Source organism: Triturus cristatus, chromosome 1_1, assembly GCF_964204655.1.
Source record: "Triturus cristatus chromosome 1_1, aTriCri1.1, whole genome shotgun sequence".
In the NCBI taxonomy this organism is placed as follows: domain Eukaryota; kingdom Metazoa; phylum Chordata; class Amphibia; order Caudata; family Salamandridae; genus Triturus; species Triturus cristatus.
The window spans coordinates 581,767,690-581,792,844 of record NC_140579.1 but is presented as its reverse complement, the minus strand read 5'-3'; the positions used below and the strand labels follow the sequence as shown (position 1 = coordinate 581,792,844).

Genomic DNA, 25,155 nt, shown 5'->3' with positions numbered 1-25,155 from the left:
GGCAGTCATGAGTCGTGACAGGTATTTGCTACTGCTTCGGATGATGCATTTTGTTGATAATGGTTTAGCGTTGCCACAAGATCACCCTGACTGTGACCGTCTTTTTAAGATTAGGCCTGTCCTTGATCACTTTGTTGATCGATTTCCTGAGATCGATGCTCCTGGGAAACAAATTGCAGTGGATGAGTCTTTGGTGTTGTTCAAGGGCCGCTTGGTTTTTAGGCAATACATTCCTAGTAAGAGGGCACGCTATGGAATAAAGCTGTATATGCTGTGTGACAGTAGGACTGGATATGTCTCTAATTTCAGGGTGTACACCGGTAAGGAATCTAGGTTTAACCTCCCTGGTTGTCCGTCCACTTTTGGAGTGACTGAGAAAATTGTTTGGGAACTTGGAAGAGGATTTTTTAACAAAGGCCACCATTTATATGTAGACAACTTCTACACTGGTGTGCGGTTGTTCAGGGAATTGGCCAAAGTTGACACTCTTGCTTGTGGCACAATCCGCTCTAACCGTAAAGGTTTCCCGAAAGAACTTGTGTGTCAAAAGCTTGTGCGGGGACAGTGCAGTGCGTTGCGTTGCCAGGAGCTTCTTGCTGTGAAGTTTACAGACAGGAGAGATGTCTACATGCTGACTACCATCCATGATGAAAGCACTGCACCTGTGACTGTTTGGGGTCAGGTCGCTGAAGCGCGCAAACCTGTGTGCATTTTAGACTATAATAGGCACATGGGTGGTGTTGACAGAGTAGATCAGAGGTTGGAACCTTACACTGCTCTTCGTAAGGCTTACATTTGGTACAAGAAGTTGGCTATCCATCTTTTCCACATGGCAATGTTTAATGCTTTTGTTGTGTTCCAGGATTCTTGCCCTGAGTCAAAGATGACTTTTGCTAAGTTTCAGGAGTCTGTAATAGGCAGCCTTGTTGTAGTGGAACAGGCAAGTGTTCCTAGAGTTGGACTGGTGGAGGATGTTGCTAGATTGAAAGAACGCCACTTTCCAGATCACATTCCTCCCACACCCGCAAAAGATTTTCCCAGTAGGAGATGTAGAGTCTGTTGGCGAAAAGGTTTGCGGAAGGAGAGTCGTATGTACTGCCCCGACTGTCCTTCTCATCCTGCACTGTGTCTCTCTGCTTGTTTTAGAGCAGGGAGGATTCTTGAGTGGTAAAGTGAACTGCCTGGTCTGTATTCTTTGGATAATTTGATTCTGTTTCAAGGTTGGTGTTAGTGCAATGTATTTAGTTGCTGATTTTCTGTTAGAAGATTTGTATCTATTTGCAATTTGTTTGTGTTTTTATTTTATTTTTTTTTTAAAATCCTAAATGTGATGGCGGTGTGTGTAGGCTTGCGCTTGGCTGTTGGTGTGTGTGGACTGGCGCTTGGTTGGTGGTGTGCGTGGAATGGTGCTTGGCTAGCGGTGTGCATGGACTGGCGGTGTGCGTGGACTGGTGCGTGGCTGGTGGTGTGCGTGGAATGGTGTTTGGCAGGCGGTGTGCGTGGACTGGTACTTGGCTGGCGGTGTGCGTGGACTGGTGGTGTGTGCGGACTGGTGCTTGGCTGGTGGTGTGCGTGGACTGGAGCTTGGCTGGCAGTGTGTGTGGAATGGTGCTTGGCAGGCGGTGTGCGTTGACTGGTACTTGCCTGGCGGTGTGCGTGGACTGGTGGTGTGTGCGGACTGGTGCTTGGCTGGTGGTGTCCGTGGACTGGCGCTTGGCTAGCGGTGTGCGTGGACTGGTGTTTGGCTAGCGGTGTGTGTGGACTGTTGCTCTGCTGGCTGTGTGTGAGTATTGACTTTCTGCTGGTCACTACACACACTGCTAGCTGAGTGCCACTCCACGCAATCCATCAGCCTGTGTAGTTGCTGTGTCTGGATTGTGGGCGTGTGAAAGTGATGGGCCCTTGAATGGCGCTGTGTGCTGGTGTGAGTTTTGTTATGTGATGGGCCCGCGGCTGGCGGTGTGAATGGTTTTGTATGTCTCACACATATGAAAGGTGTATGAATGGCCTGTAAAGAGGTTGGTGCCTTGTCGTGGCTTTACAGCTCACGAGCTGTGAGTCAATGGTTCAGTTTCTCGCCCTTTCAATTATTACCAGTGCATTTCATTTCTGTGAAATCACTTGCTAATACAATTGTATCTACTGAACCATCACTCACCCTCATGCCAAATCCAACCAGTATGTGTGTGTGCTTGCGGATTAGATGGCTGTGCAGTAATATTTGTCTTTCTGAAGCAGGGTGTACCTTGTCCCTTTTTGGTGAATTTTGTAATGTGTTGCTTTTGTGCCTGGTGGTGCGAATGGTCTTGTTTGTATCACGTATGAAAGGTGTGTGAATGGCCTGTAAAGTGGTTGGTGCCTTGACGTGGCTTTACAGCTCACGAGCTGCGAGTCATTGGTTTGGTTTTTTGTGAATTTAATTATTGACAGTGCATTTCATTTTTGTGAAATCTCTTGTTAATAAAATTTAATACACTGAACCATGACTCGCCCTCGTGCCAAATCCAACCAGTATGTGTGTGTGTTTGAGGAATAGATGGTTGTGCAGGAATCTTTGTCTTTAGTTTCTCTGCCAAGTTACACTTTCCATGCAAGAATAACCCACCAACTTTAGATATTGTCGGAAACCCATGGGAGTTCATGGTGATGTCTCTATTGTGAATTACAACATTTTTTTTATCCCCAATGTCCTGCAAACCTCAAAATGTCTGCCACATTTTCTTTGCAATATTATTCCAAAATTCTCACGCTGTAGGAACAATAGATAATCTGGTTTTGCAAGGGGGGTCACTTAGGTTTTTGGCCCGGTGCTCGGCGGCCATCTAGGGAAACCTACCAAACCCATGCATTTCTGAAAACTAGACACCCGGCGGCTTCCAGGGAGGTATGGCTTGCGTGGATCCCCCAACGTTTCCTTACCCAGAATCCCCTGCAAACCTCAATTTTTGCTGAAAAAAATCACTTTTTTCACACATTTTGGGGTGGGAAAGTAGTGGCATCACCGGGCTCACACAAATTTACCACCACCCAGCGTTCCCCCAGGTCTCCCAGTAAAAATGGTGCCTCACTTGTGTGGGAGGCCCAAGTACCCGCGGCAGGCAAGGGCCCAAAACGTAGTGAGGCGGCATCAAAGTGGCCTATGGCAAAACCACCTGGTTTTGCAAGGGGGGTCACTTTGGTTTTTGGCCCGGTGCTCGGCGGACATCTAGGGAAACCTACCAAACCCACGCATTTCTGAAAACTAGACACCCGGCCGCTTCCAGGGAGGTATGGCTTGCGTGGATCCCCCAACGTTTCCTTACCCAGAATCCCCTGCAAACCTCAATTTTTGCTGAAAAAAATCACTTTTTTCACACATTTTGGGGTGGGAAAGTAGTGGCATCACCGGGCTCACACAAATTTACTACCACCCAGCGTTCCCCCAGGTCTCCCGGTAAAAATGGTGCCTCACTTGTGTGGGAGGCCCAAGTACCCGCGGCAGGCAAGGGCCCAAAACGTAGTGAGGCGACATCAAAATGGCCTATCGCAAAACCACCTGGTTTTGCAAGGGGGGTCACTTTGGTTTTTGACACGGTGCTCGGCGGCCATCTAGGGAAACCTACCAAACCCACGCATTTCTGAAAACTAGACACCCGGCGGCTTCCAGGGAGGTATGGCTTGCGTGGATCCCCCAACGTTTCCTTACCCAGAATCCCCTGCAAACCTCAATTTTTGCTCAAAAAATCACTTTTTTCACACATTTTGGGGTGGGAAAGTAGTGGCATCACCGGGCTCACACAAATTTACCACCACCCAGCGTTCCCCCAGGTCTCCCGGTAAAAATGGTGCCTCACTTGTGTGGGAGGCCCAAGTACCCGCGGCAGGCAAGGGCCCAAAACGTAGTGAGGCGACATCAAAATGGCCTATCGCTAAACCACCTGGTTTTGCAAGGGGGGTAACTTTGGTTTTTGGCCCGGTGCTCGGCGGCCATCTAGGGAAACCTACCAAACCCACGCATTTCTGAAAACTAGACACCCGGCGGCTTCCAGGGAGGTATGGCTTGCGTGGATCCCCCAACGTTTCCTTACCCAGAATCCCCTGCAAACCTCAATTTTTGCTCAAAAAATCACTTTTTTCACACATTTTGGGGTGGGAAAGTAGTGGCATCACCGGGCTCACACAAATTTACCACCACCCAGCGTTCCCCCAGGTCTCCCGGTAAAAATGGTGCCTCACTTGTGTGGGAGGCCCAAGTACCCGCGGCAGGCAAGGGCCCAAAACGTAGTGAGGCGCCAGCAGGTCCCAATGAAGGTGGTAGTTACAACGGTCCGCGGCAGCGCCAGCAGGTCCCGACGAGGATGGAGGATGCAGAAGGCCGCGGCAGCGCCAGCAGGCAGGATGATAGTTCACAAGGCAGGGCTACGGCAGCGCCGGTAGTCCGTCAAGGATGAGTTCTTCTCGGTGTCTCTCGACTCCAGGATACAACTGCCTTCCTGCTCTGGAGCTGCCCCAGTTATAGGTCTGGCGCCCTTTGATGTCCGGACCCTCGCACTTGGAGGTCGGGAGGTCCGGGTTTGAGTCTGTTGGTGTGGAGGACCCGGAGGGGGTTCCGGGGAGATTCCATATCGATGAGATAGGTGACGGGGCTCTTGCGTTCGACCACTTTGAAGGGCCCCGTCCACTTGTCCTGCAAGGCACATGGTTCGGTGGGGGACATCACCCACACTTGTTGGCCAGGTTCGAATTCGATGGAGGAGGCATTTTGATCGTACCATTTTTTCATGTCCTCCTGACTGGCCTCAAGGTTCGCTTTCGCCATTTCTCTGAATCGCCTGGTCTGATTGCGTAGGGTCAGGAGGTACTTGAAGACGTCTGGAGGGGTCTTTAGGGGGGCCATCTCCCAACCTTCTTTGACTAGGCTGAGGGGCCCTCGCACAGGGTGCCCGTACAAGAGTTCGAAAGGGCTAAAGCCGAGGGACTTCTGGGGAACTTCTCGATAGGCGAAGAGGAGGCACGGAAGTAGTACATCCCACTGGCGACGGAGGGGCTCTTCCAATCCCCCAATCATTCCCTTGAGCGTGCGGTTGAACCGCTCGACTAGTCCGTTTCCTTGAGGGTGATAGGGGGTCGTGAACCGGTAGGTGACCCCGCACTGTTGCCAGAGGGACTTCATATACTTCGAAATAAAGTTTGTGCCTCTGTCGCTGACGACTTCTCGGGGGAAGCCCACCCGGGAGAAGATCCCCATTAAGGCCCGGCCGACCACCGGGGCGGTTACAGTTCGCAGGGGCACAGCCTCGGGGTAGCGGGTGGCGTGGTCCACCAGTACCAGGATGAACCGATGTCCTTGTGCTGTACGGGGGTCCAGGGGCCCCACAATGTCTATTCCCACCCTCTCGAACGGGGTGGTGACAACTGGGAAGGGTTGCAGAGGTGCTTTGAGTTTGCGGCCGCTCTTCCCGCTGGCCTGGCACGTGGGGCAGGACCGGCAGTGGTTGAGGACGTCGTTTCTCATCTTCGGCCAGAAAAAGTGGGTCACCAGGCGACTGTAGGTTTTGTCCTGGCCCAGGTGTCCAGCCAGAGGGACATCGTGGGCCAAATTTAACAGGAAGTCTCTAAAACGGAGGGGCACCACCAGCACTCGACTGGCCCCTAACTCCGCGATTCTCTGTTCACTGTACAATAGGTCGTTGTCCCAATAGATCCAATGGGCTCCGGTGGTGTCCCCTGCGCTCTGGGCGAGGGCTTGCTGGCGGAGTCCCTCGAGGGAGGGACAGGTCTTCTGTTCTTGACGGAACTGTTCCTGGGTGGGCCCCCCTTCTTGACGCCACTGAGCCAGGTTGGGAAGGTCCTGGGGCTGAGCGAGCCCTTCGGGGGTTTGCTCTGGGGGGTCGGTATGGTCGGTGTCCTCTACTGGAGCGATCGGGGGAGGAGGTGCTGGCCATTCTGGTTCTTCTGGTCGGGGGATGGCACGGGCGGCCATGGACCGGGTGGTTACGCACGCCCAGTCCGGGAGGCCCAACATCCCCAGGTGCTCTTTTCTTTCTACGGCGGCCCACGGGGAACTCTCAAGATCATTCCCCAGGAGACAGTCCACGGGGGCATCATCTCGGACCGTCACCTTCAACATGCCGGAGACTCCTCCCCATTCGAAGGGGACGCAGGCCATCCGACATAGACTCTCCGAATTGTCGGCTGAACGGACGGGGCAGAGAATGTTCGGCAGGATCTGCTCTGGTTTTACCAGGTGACAGCGGACGGCCGTCACACTGGCCCCCGTGTCACGTAGTGCTTCGGCCCGGCGTCCATTAATGTTCACCCACTGACTATATTTTCTGGTGTTGGCGGGTAGGGGAGCCCACGGGACCATGTCTCTTCCCCCTAGGCACGCTAGAACCATGGCGGCCGGTTCCCACTCTTGTTGTTCCTGCTCGTATTCTTCCTGTTCTTCGGAGATTTATTCTCCCCCCAGGGCGGCGGCAGCTATCTGGCGGGGTCTCGGAGTTTGGTTCTGTGGACAGTTCGGGTCATTGGCGTAGTGGCCGACTCGCTGGCATCGGTGACACGTGACATTGGCTCGGAACCCCGGCCGCATCGGGGGGTTGCCCCGGCTGGCCGGGGGCGGGGTGCTGGCAGCGGGAGCGGCCGGGACGGTGTCTCTTCCTCGTCCCTGGCCTCCTCCTCCTCCTCGGGGACGGTGCTGACCTTGGTTGTTCCGGTTCTGTTCGTGCGGCCCTCTCCGGCCCACTCGGGTGCTTTCCCACCGGTCAGCTTCGGCGGCGAGTTGCCGTGGGTCAGTCAATTTACTGTCGAGGAGGTGCTGCCTGAGCTCGACGAAGCAGTTGTTAGAGAGGTGCTCCCACACCATGAGATTAAAAAGTTGCTCGTAGGTCGTTACGTGGCTTCCCTTGATCCAACCCTCGAAGGCTCGGCTGAAATAGTTGACATATTCCACCCAAGTTGTACCCGGGATCCGGGTACAGTCTCGGAACCTCTGGCGGTACATTTCGGGTGTGAGCCCATATCGGGTGAGGAGGGCAGCCTTCATGTGGTCATAGGATGACATCAGATGGTCTGGGAGCTGTAACAGGGCATCGCGGCCTTCATTGACGAACCTCCCCCATAGACCGGCTCCCCAGTCACTTCGATCGATCCGGTGGGAGGTCATGGCGATCTCGTAGGCCTTGAACCACTGTTGTATGTCGTCCTCTCGGACATACTCTCGAACGACATCCTTGGGGATGTGGACTTTCTTTTCTGTCGCTCCCGGGGTGCGCGGTCGCTCGGGCACCTCCAGTTCTTTGTTCTGCTTCCGTAGGTCTATTTCTGCCAGTTTGCGCTCGTGTTCGTACGCTAATCTCTTTTCTTCGAGCTCTCTCTGCCTCTGTTTTTCTTCCCGTTCTTCTCGGAGCCGCAGATGTTCTAGGTTCAGTTTTTGTTCGGCTAATTTTAGTTCACCGTCCATTTTGAGCCGTGCCATTTCTAGCTCATGTAGTCTGCTTTTTTCTCTCTCTTGGATCTCTTCCTGCGAGAGACCCGTTCTTCGCTCCTCGGGAGCCGTGGTGTTCCTCTCTGATGCTGCAATGTTTTGGTCCGGGGATCTCGCGGCCCCGGTTTCTGCCCACGACTCAATGGCGTGCTTGAAATCGTCTTTGGTACTCAGGCCGGTGGTAGCAATGCCTAGTTCAATGCAGAATTGTTTCAATTCACGATGGCTGTACTCTTCCAATTTCTCCATCTGGAATTTCTCGGTGGATCCGCTCTCTTTGGTTGACATTGTGGTTTCGTCGTGGGGTGAGCTACTCTCTGTACGATTACGCGTTGATTCGGATCGCGCCGCTGGCCACCAATGTTAGACGGACCGGGAGGGTCGGCCGAGGACAAGGGGAGAGGTCTCCGGGGAGAGCCGTCTCCAGCGATCGTACAGACGAGTAACTTCCCCCCCACAGATGTACACCACACAAAGATAAGGTTTAACGTTCTTTATAAGCAATCTTTAGGTACGATAGAGTGGTACAAGGAGGTCAGGACTCAGGGGTCCCCTCGATTCTAGTCTCTTGGTTGGGAAAGGGGGTAGCGGGACAGTCTTGTTACCAATCTGGTAGATGCGATGATATGATGGATAGCTCACAATCCTCGAGCTCGGAGTTCTAGCTGGACGGGCCGCGGCAGCGCCAGCAGGTCCCGGTGAAGGTGGTCGTTACACGGTCCGCGGCAGCGCCAGCAGGTCCCGATGAAGGTGGTGGTTACAACGGTCCGCGGCAGCGCCAGCAGGTCCCAACGAAGGTGGCAGTTACAACGGTCCGCGGCAGCGCCAGCAGGTCCCAATGAAGGTGGTAGTTACAACGGTCCGCGGCAGCGCCAGCAGGTCCCAATGAAGGTGGTAGTTACAACGGTCCGCGGCAGCGCCAGCAGGTCCCGACGAGGATGGAGGATGCAGAAGGCCGCGGCAGCGCCAGCAGGCAGGATGATAGTTCACAAGGCAGGGCTACGGCAGCGCCGGTAGTCCGTCAAGGATGAGTTCTTCTCGGTGTCTCTCGACTCCAGGATACAACTGCCTTCCTGCTCTGGAGCTGCCCCAGTTATAGGTCTGGCGCCCTTTGATGTCCGGACCCTCGCACTTGGAGGTCGGGAGGTCCGGGATGAGGGAGTCCAGACACCCAGCAGGGGGGTGGAGCCAGCGCCCGGGGGAGCTGGGGGGCGATCGGCACCTGGCGGGGGAGAGCCATCGACACTTCTTTCTCCCATCGACCTGCCAAGTGGTCCGTTCACCTCCTGGGTGGATGGTGGTGCCGGGATGTCGGGGCCTGGCCAGGCCCAGGGTTAGGGTCGAGCTGAGGCCACGCGGCCTCGTGGTGCAGTGTCCAAGATGGCGGCCGGGCCGGGCGAGGGAGCCGGTAGTGGTTCGGCCCCATGATACAGAGATGTCCGGGGGCAGGAGTCCCGTCTGGGGACGGGGTGCGGGTTGTTTCTGTGGGTAACACCTGGAGGGCTGGGGCTCGGGCCCTGTCATGCGGGGAGGGAGCAAGCCCTTCATGTGGCCTGTCCAACATTTCCCTAGGTGCCGGCAGGGCTAGGGTTCAAAATCTACAGCTAGTCACTTTGCCAAAAAAAGGGTCATTTTTCACTGCAAAACCACGTTGCGTGTTGCGCCGTTTCCTGTCGCGGGCACTAGGCCGACCCGCACAAGTGAGGTACCATTTTTCTCGTAGGACTTTGGGGAACGCGGGGTGGGTGGAAATTTGTGGATCCACGCAGATTCCAGAACTTTCCATCACAGAAATGTGGGGGAAATGTGTTTTTTTTGTCAATTTTTTACGTTTGCAAGGGATTCTGGGTAACAGACCATGTTGGGAGGCAGTCAAGTCACCCCATCCTGGATTCCCCTGGGTGTCTAGTTTTCAAAAATGTATAGGTTTGCTAGGTTTCCCTAGGTGCCGGCAGGGCTAGGGTTAAAAAACTACAGCTAGACTCTTTAATAAAGTGTAAATTTTCAGTGTGAAAATGTGGTGCGTTCACCTTAGGTTTTGAGCCTTTTCCTGTCGTGGGCACTATGCCTACCCACACAAGTGAGGTACCATTTTTATCGGGAGACTTAGGGTAGTTCAGATTTGTAAAGCAACTGTTATTACCTATTGATTTTTGATGCATTTCTTCCTTCCAAATGAAAGACATTGTGTAAAAAAAAAGTCATTTTGAAAAATGACCAATAATTATCATGCAAATATGAGTATTCCCAATTTCGAAAATGTGCAAATATGCACTGTTTCTAAACTCTGTAATTTGTTCCCATTTCAGAAATACATAGGTGTCTTTCATACCGATTTTTCCATGTATACATTTTCCCACAATAATTGCTATATACCCGGAACAAAAAAAAAAAACATTACAAAATGCTGCTCAGTTTTCTACTCTGGGTTCGTTGGGCTCTTGGTGAACCTACAAGTCCTATATGTCCCCACAACCAGGAAGGTCCACCGGATGTAACGGTACATTGCTTTCAAAGAGATGTCATAATTCGAAGAAGTTACAGGTGAAAACGTTGACTCAAAATGCTGCTTTTTTCAACACATTTTTAATTTTTCCTATATTTACCTGTAAGTTTCTATAAAGAAACCTTGATGGATCTACACAAATGACCCCTTGCTGAATTCAGAATTTTGTCTACTTTTCAAAAATGTATAGCTTTCCAGGATCCATTATTGTTTTTGTACCCATTTCTACCGTTAACTGGAAGGAGGTTGAAAGCACAAAAAATAGCAAAAATAGGGTATGTCCCAGAAAAAAGCCACAACTGTGTATAAAATGTTGTTTTTTTAACAAAATTCTGTCATTCCCTAAAAGCTGGAGAAATGGTGATTTCAGCCCCACAAACCCTTTTTTGATACCATTTGCAGAGAAAAACCCAGAAGCTTTCATTTGCAGCCCGTTTTTCCAATTTTTCACAAAAAAAACAAAATTTTGCTGTATTTTGACTAATTTCTGGGAACCCTGTAGGAGAATCCACAAACCCTGGGTACCTTTAGAATCCCCAAGATGTTGGAAGAAAAGGACGCAAATTTGGCATGGATACCTAATGTGGTCAAAAAGTTACAGGGGCCTAAGCGCGCACTACCCCAAATAGCCCAAAAAAGGCTTAGCACAGGAGGGGAAAAGGCCTAGCAGCGAAGGGGTTAAGGGAGCTGTTGTTGATCTGGGTAGGCCACAGAGAGCAATACTTCCATAATCCACTTTGGGCAATACTAGGGATTGGACTGTCTGTTTAAAGTCTCTGGCCGGTATGAAGGGTTTCAGTTTTCTCAAGGTGTTAATCTGGAAATTAGCTCCTTTAGTTGCAGCGCTGATGTGTTTCTGCATATTTAACTTATTGTCCAAGGTTATTCCCAGTGATTTAGCTAAGTCGATGATGGTAGGTGGGCAATCGAGTGCTATAATGTGCTTCATCCATTCAAGGATGGTGGTTGTTTGGTTGGGGGGGGCGATAAGGAGAAATTCAGTTTTTAGACTGTTTAGTTTTAGATGAGTTTCTGCCAGCCAGATCTGTGTTTTGTGGAGAGTTGAGTTAAGGGACTTTATGTTGTCAAGTAAGTGAACTTTGATGTAGAGTTGTGTGTCGTCGGCATACATGTGATATTGGATGTTTGACGAGTTGAGTAGCTCCGTGAGAGGTTCCATAAACAAATTGAAGAGAGTCGGGGAGAGGGATGAACCCTGGGGTACTCCCTGAGTGACCGGGGAGGGGTTGGATAATGATTGGTTAATCTTGAATCGTTGTGTTCTGTTTTGGAGGAAGGACGTGAACCAGTTAAACACAGTACCAGATAGTCCCATCCTGTGTTTCAGGAGGTCTAGAAGATTGACATGTTTGACTGTGTCGAAGGCTGAGGATAAGTCCAGCAGGACTAGCAGGCATCCCTTGTTTTGATCCAGAATTTGTAGTGTGTCATCAATTATGTGGGTCATGGCTGATTCTGTGCTGTGTCCTGATCGAAAACCTGATTGGAATTGATCTAGCAGGTTGAAGTGATCTATGTGCTTACTGAGCTGTACGTGTACACATTTGGGTCTGTTTTTGAGTGAATCTGGTGTGAAGCATCTTAGAAGTTCTGTCGGACACCCTCAAACATATGGATTGGTAGAGAGGATGAACAGAGGGGTGGTAGAATGTATAAAGTGGGCAAAGAGTCACAGTTATGATGTTGAATGTGCGGTAAGGTCCATGTTGTGGTTTTACCGCACTACGCCGCATTCACTTACCAAAGTTGCACCTTTCATATCTCTTAAGGGCAGAGTTCCAACATCTACTCTGTATCCTGCTTGGCTGTTAAGAACTGTCTCTGAGAAAGTGTTGTGTTGGGTTGACAGTGATGTGTTAGAAACACGAGTTAAATCTGCACAAAAGAAGATGTCTGATAGGTATAATCAGAAGAAATCCGTTAAGACTGTCGATGTGTCTCCTGGGGACATGGTTCGCATCAAAACCACAAGTTTTGTTAAAAAAGGGGGTAGGTCCTTTGGAGAACCAGTATGTGTAGAGAAGGTGTGTGGGAATGCTGTCATGGTTCGTGGAGGACATTGGTGGAACCTAGCAAAAGTTGTCAAAGTTCACTCTGCAGGAGGTAATTGCAATGGCACCAGCAATGTTGAGCTTGCAGAAAATTCTACTAATCATCCAGCTGTTGTATCCACAGGTACTGTCCCTAAAACAAATATGAGGTTACAAGTATCTAGAAAGTCCATTCGTGTTAGACGTCTTCCTTGGAAACTACGCTGAGTTTGCTGTAGTGTCTCATTTTGTACAATGTGTACTTTATACCGATAGTAATTTATTAGATGTTTCATTTTGTTTTATTATTTGTTTTTTTTTGTGGCTTCTCATTGTTGTTTGCTTTATTGTTTTGCATTTAGTATTGTTTGTATTTAAAATAAAAAAAAAGAGGTAATATGTTGTGCTTACCAATGCTTGTTTAAGGTTCTATGTAGGACCTTATGTGTTATGGTACTCTGTGGTGTAGGTTCTGAAGAGAGTCAGTTGGTACCTCTCTGCTGTACTGAGAGGAGCGGTGGCTCGTTGTACCCACGAATAAACCCATCTTAACTACCATTGTGTCCTGTGGTATGAATGGGGATTACAACAGATCCCATAAAGGCTATGCAGTGTAGTGTATTGCTATGCAGCCACAGCAATTCTGAATCCAATACCCAATACCCTAGCAGTCAAGACTGAAGAACGGAGGTGGAGAACGTGGTTCCTCATTTAATCTCAGGGCAAAAGATAAGTGCCACCCAGGAAGGACTGTGGGTGCAAATCGTGCAGGAGGGCAGGAATCTGAAAATTGACGTTTTGGAGGCAAGTGGGATTTAAAACCATGGCTTAACCCCACAGGAACCTGCCAAAGCCTTTTATTCATTGTCAGACACCAGCAGTATGTCAGGTTTGCAAGTGGCAGAGTTTGATTTTGATAGTCAGGCTGAAGTGGTGGAAATGGATCACAGGAAGTCACTGTATTCTGATTTAATGGAATCTACCGGCAACAGAGCAGTTGACAGTAATCTAGTAGAGGGACTGGCCAGATCTTTAACAGCCAAGCAGATAGAGAACTTGGTCACCAGTGTCTTTGCCCGAGGAGAACTTGATCCGGCTATGTCTAAATCAGAGGGAGAACTGTTGTGGGATCCTGAGAGGCTGAAATTTAATCCCACAAATCCATCACAGGAGAATCACTCACTCCCTCCCTCTTTCTAAAACTAAGAAGTCTGTGAAAACCACACCAGTCTGGCCCTGTGACCTTCTTCAGCTTCACATAGATGAATATAAAAGGAAATCCCTTTCTTTAAAGACAGCACACCTGGAGACACAAGTGACGCTGGGGAAACCATCTAGGAATATGGGCATTCTTCATACTTTGTTGGAGGATCTGGAGGCACGTCAGGTCATCTTACAAAGAAACGGTGAAAGAGAATAAAACTGCTATTCAGAAGCACAAACTTAAGTTGGATGGGTTCACCTCTAAATTAGAAGACCTGGAAAATCGATCTCTGAGAAATAACCTCATGGTTTTGGGCAACCCTAGGGGCAGTGAGGGGACGACCCAAGAAGCTACATTGTTTGACTCTTTAGAAAAGCCTTTGCTGCATTAAATGACTAGAATAGTGACTATGATTTAAAGGGCGCATGGTTTCCCATTTCGGCACCCCAGGAAGAGAGGGAGCCACTCATTATCCCGGGACTAGTTTAATTTATCTTGGTAACTATTTTACTGTAGGCGATCTTTCAGTTGACCTGTCACTGATCTCCCGTTAGAGCCTGTGAGGTGTGTGCTCCGACTTTAGTCATGAAACAGTTGTGCGTCGCTGGCGCTCCATGAACGAATTCCTGTATTACAGAAGATCAGTGCCTTTGTCTCGCGAATTTAAGGATTAGCATTGAAGGACACCCGTACTTCAGCTAAGATGCTGTTAAAGCAAAGGGGTTGTTAAAAATGTGGCCATCTGCAAATGATTGCTTATTTCGGAGAGGGTTGGAGCAATCAGAGTCAGAGTTTATATGCGCTCCATACTGGGAATATTCTCTTTTTTCAAGGTGTAAATATGTACGCTGTCTCTCCTCTTTCTTAGTCTTATTTCTTCGACATTGCTTTACGTAGCAATTTCTGCTGCTGTATTACACAATTTGGATCATTGATTATTCTGGTACACTTCGGGTGGGGTGTTATTTGTGTCCAACCTAGTGTTTGGTGTTAGCATATAAGGAGTGGTGGGTAGGTGGGTGATGACCCAGGGTCTGGGCAAAGACATTGGGTGGTGGGTTTGTTCTTTGGGTAGGGGGTGTAGGGTGGGGTTTAGAGCTGGGCTACAGGGTTCTGGATACTTCTAGCTATAATTCGGATCATGAGGAGGGGCTTATTGGTAAGTGATCCTGACTGGGTCTTAGCCAAAAACCAAGCCCAATCGGGGGAATGAAGGGGGCGTTAGGGTCGATTGCAGTAATCCAGAAAAGAGACCATCAGCTCACTATCTGCACAATTTATGGTCCGAATTAGAACGATCCTTCTATCTTCGATTACTTGCCAGCTAAAATGCATCAATGGCTTGAGCCCTTAGTGTTGTTTGGGGATTTTAACGTTACCCTTTGCACAGGAATCAACTCTGAGGGGATCTAGGAACCTGACAAGTGGTGGGGGGGAGGGGGAAGGAAGAAATCCCAGAGATGCATTAAGACCGGTTATGAGCTCTTATGCATTACTAGATGTCTGGTGGTGCTGTAGATTATGGAAGCACAGCTTCACCTTTTACTTACCATGCCACAAGTACGTGTCTTAAGTACGTGTGGTGCATGTTGTGTTGCACTGAACTACCTGGTTTTTAAATAACTTCTGCCTCGTTATTTTAACCTGCTGCTTGCATATTATGTTACCCTTAAGTTTAATCAGATGCTGCTAATTTAATTTTAAAACTGTTGTTGAATTTGAGACTGTTCCTACCTCGCACTTGCGCACTGCCTCCTGCCAGTGTGGGAGGGGTGAGGAGCTAATTACCGCACTTGGCCTTTAAAATGACGGCCTCAGCGCGGGAGCGCAGCGGACTTGTCGATGGCGCACCAAAGGCAAGCCCTTCTGCGCACCGTCCGCATCCGGACGGTGGCAGACTCCATGCCCTATTATTTAGCTACTCCCCGATGGAGCTGAATGTTTTGCGTATTAATATGCCTATTGACACTATCACCTGTGCCAGACTTAAAAACATGGGTAAAGTACAGAGAAATCTACCCCGAAATCAACCAAAAGTCTCCCTGCAGGGAGTATCATATTAGACAGGAACCTACCCCCGAACCCTTAATGCCATGGCGCCAGGAGCAAAAGTCACTTACAATCGCAAATCTGAATACCTGTTCACTGATCAAACATCAATTAGAAATATTTCAGCTACTGGACACAGATAAGCCGGACATATTCCTCCTTACTGAAACTTGGCTTACTGAAGAGTCTGCCCCTGACATACCGGCAGCGGTGCCTAACAATTACTACATTCTTCAGGCTAATAGGATTACGGGCAAAGTAGGACAAAGTAGGACAAAGTAGGAGGGGGTGTTGCGGTCATTATACATCAGGCATTACAGTTTACATCATTAGTGGTTACGGGCATACCATCAGTTGACAGCTGAATTATAAAACTCGAGTCTCCTCAGTCTTCTTTTATTTGTGCACTGACCCCCTTGTCAAATGCCGTCATTTCCCCAGCTATTGGGTGAAATGATCTCTCATTTGGCCATTAATTATGCAAAAATTCGAATAATTGGTGACTTTAATTTCTGGGCTAATGATGCCAGGGAGAGTACTTGCTCTCCTGAATTTGCAGATCTACTCTCGGGGTTGAATTGCACCCAGCATGTGATTGTTGCCACCCACATAAAAGGTCATATTCTTGACCAAGTTTGGACATCTAATCTGACGATCTCCAATCTATCGATCTCTCCGTGTACTTGGTCAGACCATTATTTTATAACATTCACCCTCACCAATGTCCACCTCACCACACACTATTTGAAGGGGAGCCGTAGGGCAAGACACTGGAGATGCGCCAATATAGGCGATTTCTGCATGCTGCTGGCTACTGCAGCCCCTTCAGAGCAGCAGCCACTTAACAGCCAAGCAGTAAGTATCAAATCCTGGCTTTAATCTGCTAGTGACAGTGTCGCCCCCACTAAGATTACCAAAATTATGAGACCTCATGATGCTCAATGTTGGTTCTCTGACGAATTAAAACTAAAGTAACTCGTCCTGCGTCAAGTCGAACGCAAGTGGAGGCGCAATTACTCCCCAGACAAAAAAGATATATTCCTAACTCAGTTGAAGGAATACAAAAATGCCATTTTGCAAACTAAGGCAGAATACTTCTCCAACAAGATCTTAAACTTGACTAACTAGTCAAAAGAAATCTTTGCCATCGTGGATGAATTATCCAAACCAGACAGGGTAAAACCCGCCCCCACTCAAACCCTATGTGACTCTCTAAACGCCTATTTCATCGAAACGATTGCCACCATCAAGTCCAGTATTCCTACCAATACTTTTCCTACATCCTTATCGCTCATAGGTAGAAACCATCTTCTATTAGATCAGATCCCTTTTATCTCTAGGGAAGTATTTTTTAGCCTTTTAAGGAAGGTTGGATCCAGCTCTCCTAACGATTGCTGTCCCCCATACATTTTGCTGGAAGCTTTTCTCACCTGTCCGGATCCTCCTCTCTTGCTCCTGAATAACTCCCTTAAACAGAGCATTGTTCCAAATGCATTTAAAGATGCAGAAATTGTTCCTAATCTGAAGAAACCATGGGCAGATCCCAAAACCTTAACTAACTATTGCCCTATTTCACTGCTCCCCTATCTATAAAGTTCTGGAAGCTCATGTGGCTAGTTGCCTCATCTCCTTTATTGAACACTTCTACTATATTGACCCTCAACAAGCATGCTTCCGACCGGCGCACTCAACAGAGACTGTCATCCTTACAGTCATGGATGAACTTAGAAGGGGGGCTGATAGGGGGATCACCCAGGCATTCGACGCGGTTGACTGCGATCTTTTAATCGACTGTGACGATAACGCCGGGATTCAGGGTTCGGCTCTTGAATGGCTCTCATCCTTTCTTAGTAACCGTTCTCAAGCGGTCCGCCTTGCCAACTTCTCTTCCACCAAAATGAAATTGACCTGCGGAGTACCTAAGAGCTCTGCCCTTCCACCTCTTCTTTTCAATCTGTATCTAATACTCTTGATTCGATCTCTTGAAGAAAGGATGGTCACCACCCTTAACTATGCCGATGACCTTCAACTTATATTGGATATCGATCAATCGATCTTCAACTTTCAATCCACCATGCGCTTCATCATTGAATGGATGAATAGTAATTATCTAAAATTAAACCCTAATAAAAAAGAGCTGATCCTAACGGATAGGCTAGCCAACCCATGGAATTCCAACTTCTGGCCACCCCAATTAGGAAACTCCCCCCACTCCCAGCAGGCTCCACCAAAAGTCTGAGTATTGTTATCAGCAGTGATCTGTCTATGAAAGCCCAGATTGGGACAGTGGTTTCCTCCTGCTTCTTCCAGCTACGACAAATCCGGAAGATTAGTAGATTTCTGACTACAGAAGCCCTAATCCAGGTAATCTTGGCGCTGGTAATCTCTTGCATTGACTACTACACCAACTCACTTTATGCAGGGATTCCAGCATATCAACTAAATCGCCTACTGTTGATGCAAAATCAAGCGTCCAGATTAATTCACCATCTGCCCAAATGGCACCATTTTATGCCATTAATGGAAAGTCTACACTGGCTCCCAGTTGCCAAACGCTGCGCAATCAAGCGGGGGTGTATCACCTTTAAAGCTCTATACGGCAACAGCCCAGCATTTGTATCTTCTCGGATTCAGCGCTATGTTCCCTCCTGGGACCTTAGGTCTTCGCAAATGAATGTGTTGGTCATTCCATCCTCTAAACGTAAGAAACATGGAGGACTAAGGTTTGCGGTCTTGGCCCCTCATTCTTGGAATTCACTCCCTATAGAGATCATATCACTGACCTCTTATGCACAGTTTAGAAAACAGCGAAAGACTTGGCTGTTCTGCCAGTCGTATGACTAATCCCCACACAGCAGCACCACTCTGTGGACTCTAGCGCCATGAAACCGTTTGGTGTACGTGTGCTTTATAAGCTTTTTTAATATAACATAACAAAAGTCCCTCTCTGATTGATTTGTTCCAGGTGAGTCACCCACTTCAATCTTATGTTAGTATAACCCTGAATGCGAGAATAATATCAGATCATAACTTTGTCGATGTTTAATAGTTCACAGTGGCTACATCAGCCCTCTGCGTTCTGTAGCTGGACCTTTGATCGGAAGCTGTATCTGGACGAGGACTATATCAGTTATAAATAATAGCTTACAGAAATATCTATATATTAATGGTGGCTCAGCATCCACAATAGCGGTCTGGGGTGCACTTAAGGCCTTATGTAGGGGATGAACGTTGACTTTCTATATACATCAACAGAAAACCTGGTACATAAAGACATTTTGAATGCAGCACTCTTACCCAGATCGAGGTCAGATAGACCCAAAGGATAATTGATCAAGATTGGCAACAAGCCTTAGAAGTCTTGGAACAGTTGCTGATCCTGCAAACAATTTTAAAGAAAAATATTTGAGACGGGGTTAACAATAGGATCCAGGCCAGGCAAATCTTATCTTTTGAGAATAGCGAGGAGATGAGCCGCACATGCCTTTAAAGGAAAAGAGGTAATTGTGTAAAGTGGTATGTGGTAATCTAATTCATACGACTGTCAACAAATGGGGTGAGTCAACTGTTAAGCAGATAGGAACTAGGGAGGAGTTTAGAAAAATCTACCAAATTCTCTACAAAGAGGAATATGTTGCCCCTTTAGAAGACCTCAAAAAATATATACAGAAATGTCACTATTGTAAATTAAGAAAATTACAGACTGACAGGTTGGACACAGCCATCACCAGTTGGACAATGTCCCTACCAGCAATAAAAAATTTATTATCTAGCAGCTTCTGTCGTCTGTCTTTCTATGGTTTTGGGTAGGGACTTTTGGCCATTGGGATCAAACTTCTCTGATTACCTACCTTGGGGGCCGGACATTAAAACATTTGCAGGCTTTATCAGTACAGTTTATTTCAAGAGGACAAGATTCAAGACACTACGGGCCTATAATCTGATATGGGCCTTTGCTCCTTATAATCAATAGATATCATTGGGTATAATCCGAACTTGCAGTTATCGGTTTATCATAGTTCGCTTAGATGCTGGAGGAACTCAGGACATATCACATTAGAACAACTGTTTGAGTACACAACTTTACTATCCTTCGAGTTGTTACAGCAGCAGCTATCTCTTCCTTCATGTTTTTTTCTGTAGATATCTCCAACTTTGTCATTTCTTGTTGGGCTTGGAGGAAGAGGTAAATTGTGCACATAATAACTCAAGAGTTACTTATAGAATTGACTCGTAAGGGGAATATAAGCTTGTCCTATAAATTGACTCTTGCAGCTGAATTTGAGTGGGAAACAGACGAATTTCGACTTAGGGCTGAAAAACTGAGTGGTCACCTGAGGTCTGAGGTGACACCTCATGATACTGAGAGTAGAAACATTCTGGCACAGACAGTTTTGAATGTGCCTTCAAGTCAAGGTTCACCACTTTAAGGTTCTGAATGATTTGAACTATACACAGTATCGCTTACATAGAACGAAGATAAGGCAGGACAGTCGATGTTTCTGATGTGAGGTGGATGGAATGGGAGTGGTCCATGACTTTGCTGCATGTATTTGTATATGTGGGTTTGGGACTATCTTTCAGAAACAAAATTGTCATTTTTCCATTAAGCGTTTATGGGACCATAAGTTGATAATAGTTGGCCACTTTCCTCTTATTCAACCCACAGTTAGTAGGATATATTTCTTTCTATCTCCCTGGCTAGACTGGCCTTGGTCCACCACTGGCTGCTAATCAAAAGCACCTGACCCAAAAACATGGAGGCAAGAATTTTTAAACGTTTGCTCACTTGAAATGTCCATCTTAGATAATGTTAGGTGTCAAACTAGATTAAAACGTATTTGGGCCCCTTAAGCAGTGTGGATGTCAAGAGGTATGGGATGGCATGACATAGTATTTAATGGAATGTCTCCTAATGATTAATATTTATGTGTATTTTACTGTACACACGTTGCACTTGCCAACTTTATATGTCCTTTATATTTGTATTTTGTTATGCCCTTTAATAAATAAAATAATGGGAGTCTGAATTGTCAGTTCATATCATCAGTCGTATTTAAAGACGCACCCCACTTCACCGAACACGAATAATGGGGTTACCAGCTTTAATACTGCCTCTAATGAAGGTATAGGTGAAACTATGATTATTTGTTTTCCTTGTGCGAGAGATCGCTCCTTCAATAAGGTTGTCTGAACTGTAATGATTTTTGCAATGGAAGTAAAAATGTTCTGTATTAGAATATAAATGTGATCTGTGTTATGGGGGTAGTCTGTAAACTGTGTATCTATAGCCTAAGTGCAAGGGACAACCCTAATTATTAGGTTCATCTAGTTGTCCTCAGTCTGTACCAGGTCTCCTTCCAATTCGCATAAGATAGCTGTGTGTGTTATTTTCATCCAATTCTCTTCAGAAATCATAGGAGAAATATATGGGTTTAATTCGCACATCATAATAGGGCAAATAGCTCTGCTAAAGTTTAAAAATAACATTAGGGTTAAGTATTTGGAGGCTGTAAAGTAGCACACTTTTGTAAGAAGTCCGGTGCCAATCCTTTACCCTCACTAGATAATTCATATCCAAGAAAAGTTGCATTCAGATATGCAATTTAAGATTTTTTTAAATGTACTGTATACCCATGTCGGGCTACAAGTGTCACATTTCAGTCCACCTAATCTAGGTGTTTCGTCAAATCACCATTTTTAATGTAGATTTCATCAAGTTATGATAACACCTCTGGATCTTCTTCTAAGGTTTCCATTTTATTTGCTGCATAAATGCCAGGGCTATTTTTATACCCCTGAGGAAATCCCATATAGGACGCAAATATGGCAAATAAAATAGTGGTTAGACACTAGGATTCAGGCACTATATTAATTAAAGAATCCACCTAAAATAGCTATTGCTGTTTTACTTATCCTCCCAATTTTGTCATCGGTCCAGCAATGTATCTTTTTAAAACCAGAAAACAGGGATGGGACGGGGATGGCCTTTATAGGACGCTTACCTTCCGGCTTTAATGGTTACTGAGCCTGAACTGAAATTTCCTTAAGGGAATCACCTGTGTCACAGGCTTTGTCTCACCCGGCTTGGTTTCTATACAACGATGGAGGCTGGTTTAAAGTCTACTTGTGTGCTTATTTTTCCCTAGGTTCGTCAGGTATCGAAGGTGGTCCTTAGCCCAAGATGGGTCAATAGAGCAAAGAGGAATGGCCACTCAAGTGAGTCAAGTCTTAGTGGGGTCACGAAATAGTGCTGCGGCACGCTCAGCTGTGTCAATTGTTTGAAGTAGGGCTGATGAGGGGTGAAACCCTGAAACCGGTCCTAGGACGCTTCTTTCCGATCCAGGGAGGACCAGGCTTGACAGTTCGGGCTGGACTGTTCCCATGAGGCACAGGGTCAAGACTGATTTGCATATGGCCAGGTCTAAACTGAGGTGGCATGGTGAGCAAAAGAATGATGGATTTAACACAGATCTCTTGACTGGGGGTGAATGTTTTGATTTGTTCTGCATTTCGTCCATCAATTGTGTGTCTTGCGCTATAGAGAGAAGGTTCAAAACCAATTTTATTCGAAATATCTTTAGAAGCATAATAGGATTTAACGGTAACGATGAAGCTGAAGGGTGTTGCGTCTCCTGCAGGCAGCACAACGTGAGCCTCCAATGATAAGGTGGAACTTGTGTCCCTTGCCCAAGCCACGGCTCTTCTTGCCAGCTGAAGTCAGCCCGCGTATCTCCCTGTGCTTGTGGACTGCTTTGGTGATCCATTGGATCTCTGGGTTGCGTCTGATGGCTTTGTGGAAGGTATCAATCAGAACCACTTCGAAGAACTTGTAGGTGGAGTCTTCTCCGACCCAGTACGAGCTCAGCACTCTGAGACCTCCACAATGGCGACCAGCACGCTCCTCAGCAACAGACTGAAGGCTGCGGGCAAACTTGATCTGGTTAACACCATGGTGCACAGGTTTTCCATAGGTAGCTCCTTTGGGGACAGGACGTTTACGACCACCACGGTGAACACGGACACGATAGATCACATAACCCTGTTTGGCCTTGTAGCCTACCCTGCGAGCCTTGTCTGGGCGGGTGGGACGGGGTGCCCGGTGGAGAGCAGACAGCTGGCGATACTGCCAGAACCGAACAAGCAGTAGGAACCGCATGACTTCCGACTGCTTCTTCCTCCATAGCTCCTGCATATATTTGTAGGCACCCATCCTGGATTATTCTGAGGCTCACCAGCCGGAAAGAGAGAAGGTTCCGTTTTTAGCAGCGGCGTGCACGCAGGAAAAAAAGATGAAGGTAAATAAAGTGTACAATGGCGTTACACTTTCTTTTTATCCAGATTATGGCAAAGTCACTCAAAAAAATAGAAATAATTCCTTGAAGTTAAGAGAAAGGGGGTGGGACGATGCTTTGCTCCCTTCAGCACGCTTGAGAATTGATTGGATGGGGAAAGATATTTTTTCGAACAACCTGGGGAAGCTATGCAGTTTGTGGAAAATCATTGAACATTTATAGTTCAAAAAGTAGGAAGAGATGATCAGGCTGAATGAAGGGGAAGCGATTATCGCTCTGCTCACTTACTGATGGGGGGGCCATATGACACATGATTGAGATCAGGGGGAGGGTTGACCAGAGCGAAGTAGGGTAAGCTGAGGGTTCTGCTTCTCGGATGTTTGATGTAAACAGCATTGGTGTCTCTGGGAGAACCCATACTGCAGGCTGTTCAAGGGGAGTTTCATTGTATTCAAGTTAAGGGGGAGGGTTTTGTTCATGATGATCTCTGTGGAGGCCAAGTTGAGGTAGGCTACCCGGGTGGTCGGAGGGAAGATTTATTGACCACTGTCCATGCAGAAGGGGAGATATTGTTATTTTGCATAAATCATTTGATGCACTTGACGATGCAGATGGGTGAATTGATTTTACATAATTGATGGCGATACCGCTTCTGTCTTGGAATGTGAAGGGTATTCAAAACTCTGTTAAGCGACAGAAAAGTTGGTCTTAAACTCATAGGCAGCAAGTAAAAATACCTATTCTGCAGGAGACACATTTGCTGCAGACAAGCTGCGGGCTAAATGGTGGGGGTCGGGAGACTATGGTACTCTAGTTTCACATCCTCCACACGTGGAGTACTGACATGGGTGGATAATAGTGTCCCACTGCGAGTTCAGGTAGACTTAAAAGCTTCGGGCGGAAGATACGTTGGAGTGGTGGGGGAGATGTGAGGAAGGGCTGTGGTGCTCTTCACTTTGTATGCGCCCAATTTGGATATGCCTGCTTTTTTTGAGGGGTTGACTTTGGTTCTGGCCCCTTATGCTCACTATAACATTATATAGATGGGAGATCCTATTTACATATTTGATGGGGAGTTGTATAGTTCCAGGCAGGCACAGAGTCAGCTAGGTAGAGCGTCTAAGGCATTATCGGACACTATAGATATGTTACAATTGGTGGAGTTGTGGAGAGCAGCTCATGGCCACATCAGGGGGTACTCCTTTTATTCCCCATCCCATGGCACATTCTCGAGGACTTGCTGACACATTGATAGGGTACATTATCGGATTACTAAATTTCCCCTTACTTCCACGGACAGAATGATTTCTCAGTCACACGCACATACACACATCACACGCTGGTGGGGCCCATAACACCAACATTCATTCTCTCAATGTATCCCTGCCTACAAAGGGATATCAAATCCTAACCACAGCTGTTCGCTTTGATAGAGGAAACCACTTCTACTGAATCACCCTAACACTTCCTCCATCAAGAGGTCGATAAAATCATTTAGTTGTTATTTAGTTTAATGACACTTTAACTCTCAAACCAATCAATAAACATTTCAATGAAATAATCACCCGACACAGTAATTCAAATAATGATTTTCTTTATCTAATTTAAATGCAGGTTAAATCCTAATAATGCAATATCATCTTTTGTCATATTTACCTATTCTGGCTAATTGTCGTTCTCTAAGTCAGAACTGGTCCGCAGTAAATTCATCAGAGTTATAAAGTCTCCGTCCTCTCCGTCAGCATAAGGATCTCTGATCATTGATTCTCCGTCAATAGCTTCGGCACAAAGTGACGTCTAGCGAAGAGCAGCCTAATCCCTCTCTAGTCTACTAATATTTATACTAAAATTTACATATTAACGTTACATTTTCACATTTCCCAAGCCAACGATTGGCTGAATTCAAATACATCTCAATACATTAAGAAACATTTTCAAATTTTCCCATGTGGAAGAAGTTTTACAGTAAATGTATGGGAAAGTCTAAATCATAGTGCCAAATGTATCAGTTTGTTGGTAACAGGTTGAGTTTGACAGTTCATTCTTCCATTAGCAACATTTGCTTCACGTTCAGGGACGTTGGCACCTCGCCCAGGGTAGTCTTCATGGGCATGGTCTGACAGGTCACACAAGGGACACGAACGAAGTCAGTGCTGGCGCCTTTCTCCATTGTTCAAATGATGAAGCAATGTACTTTAGTTAGGTTTCAGTCGGCGGCCATCTTTTGGTAGGCCATAATAGTCAACTTTAAGCAAAGAAACACAAAATCGTAATTAATACATAGAAATGATTAAAACAGTGTTATGCCCTTGCTAATACCCTTATGTGTATGCATTTATCTAGCCATATGCAACATTCAAAGCCGTTAATGCTGGTTTATTTAAGGGCAAATCACATTAACACTGCTCAAGCAACATTTATCGTTTAAATATGCATACAACTTAGTTCACTTATTAATTTTAGCCATGCAAATGCATTCCCACGTGTATTCTCTCGGTTAATAAGGTTGATTTAGTACCTTCCCATCAAGCTATTAATTATTATAATTAATTAATAATCATTTTAATATAAACTTATATAAA

The 25,155-nt window shown here is 46.9% G+C and overlaps 2 pseudogenes; both read right to left on the bottom strand.

The window, feature by feature from the left end:
- LOC146870665 (transcription initiation factor TFIID subunit 11-like) overlaps nucleotides 1–25,155 on the bottom strand; it is a 284,397-nt pseudogene that overhangs the window by 243,719 nt on the left and 15,523 nt on the right.
- LOC146870666 (large ribosomal subunit protein eL15 pseudogene) lies at nucleotides 21,877–22,523 on the bottom strand (annotated as a pseudogene).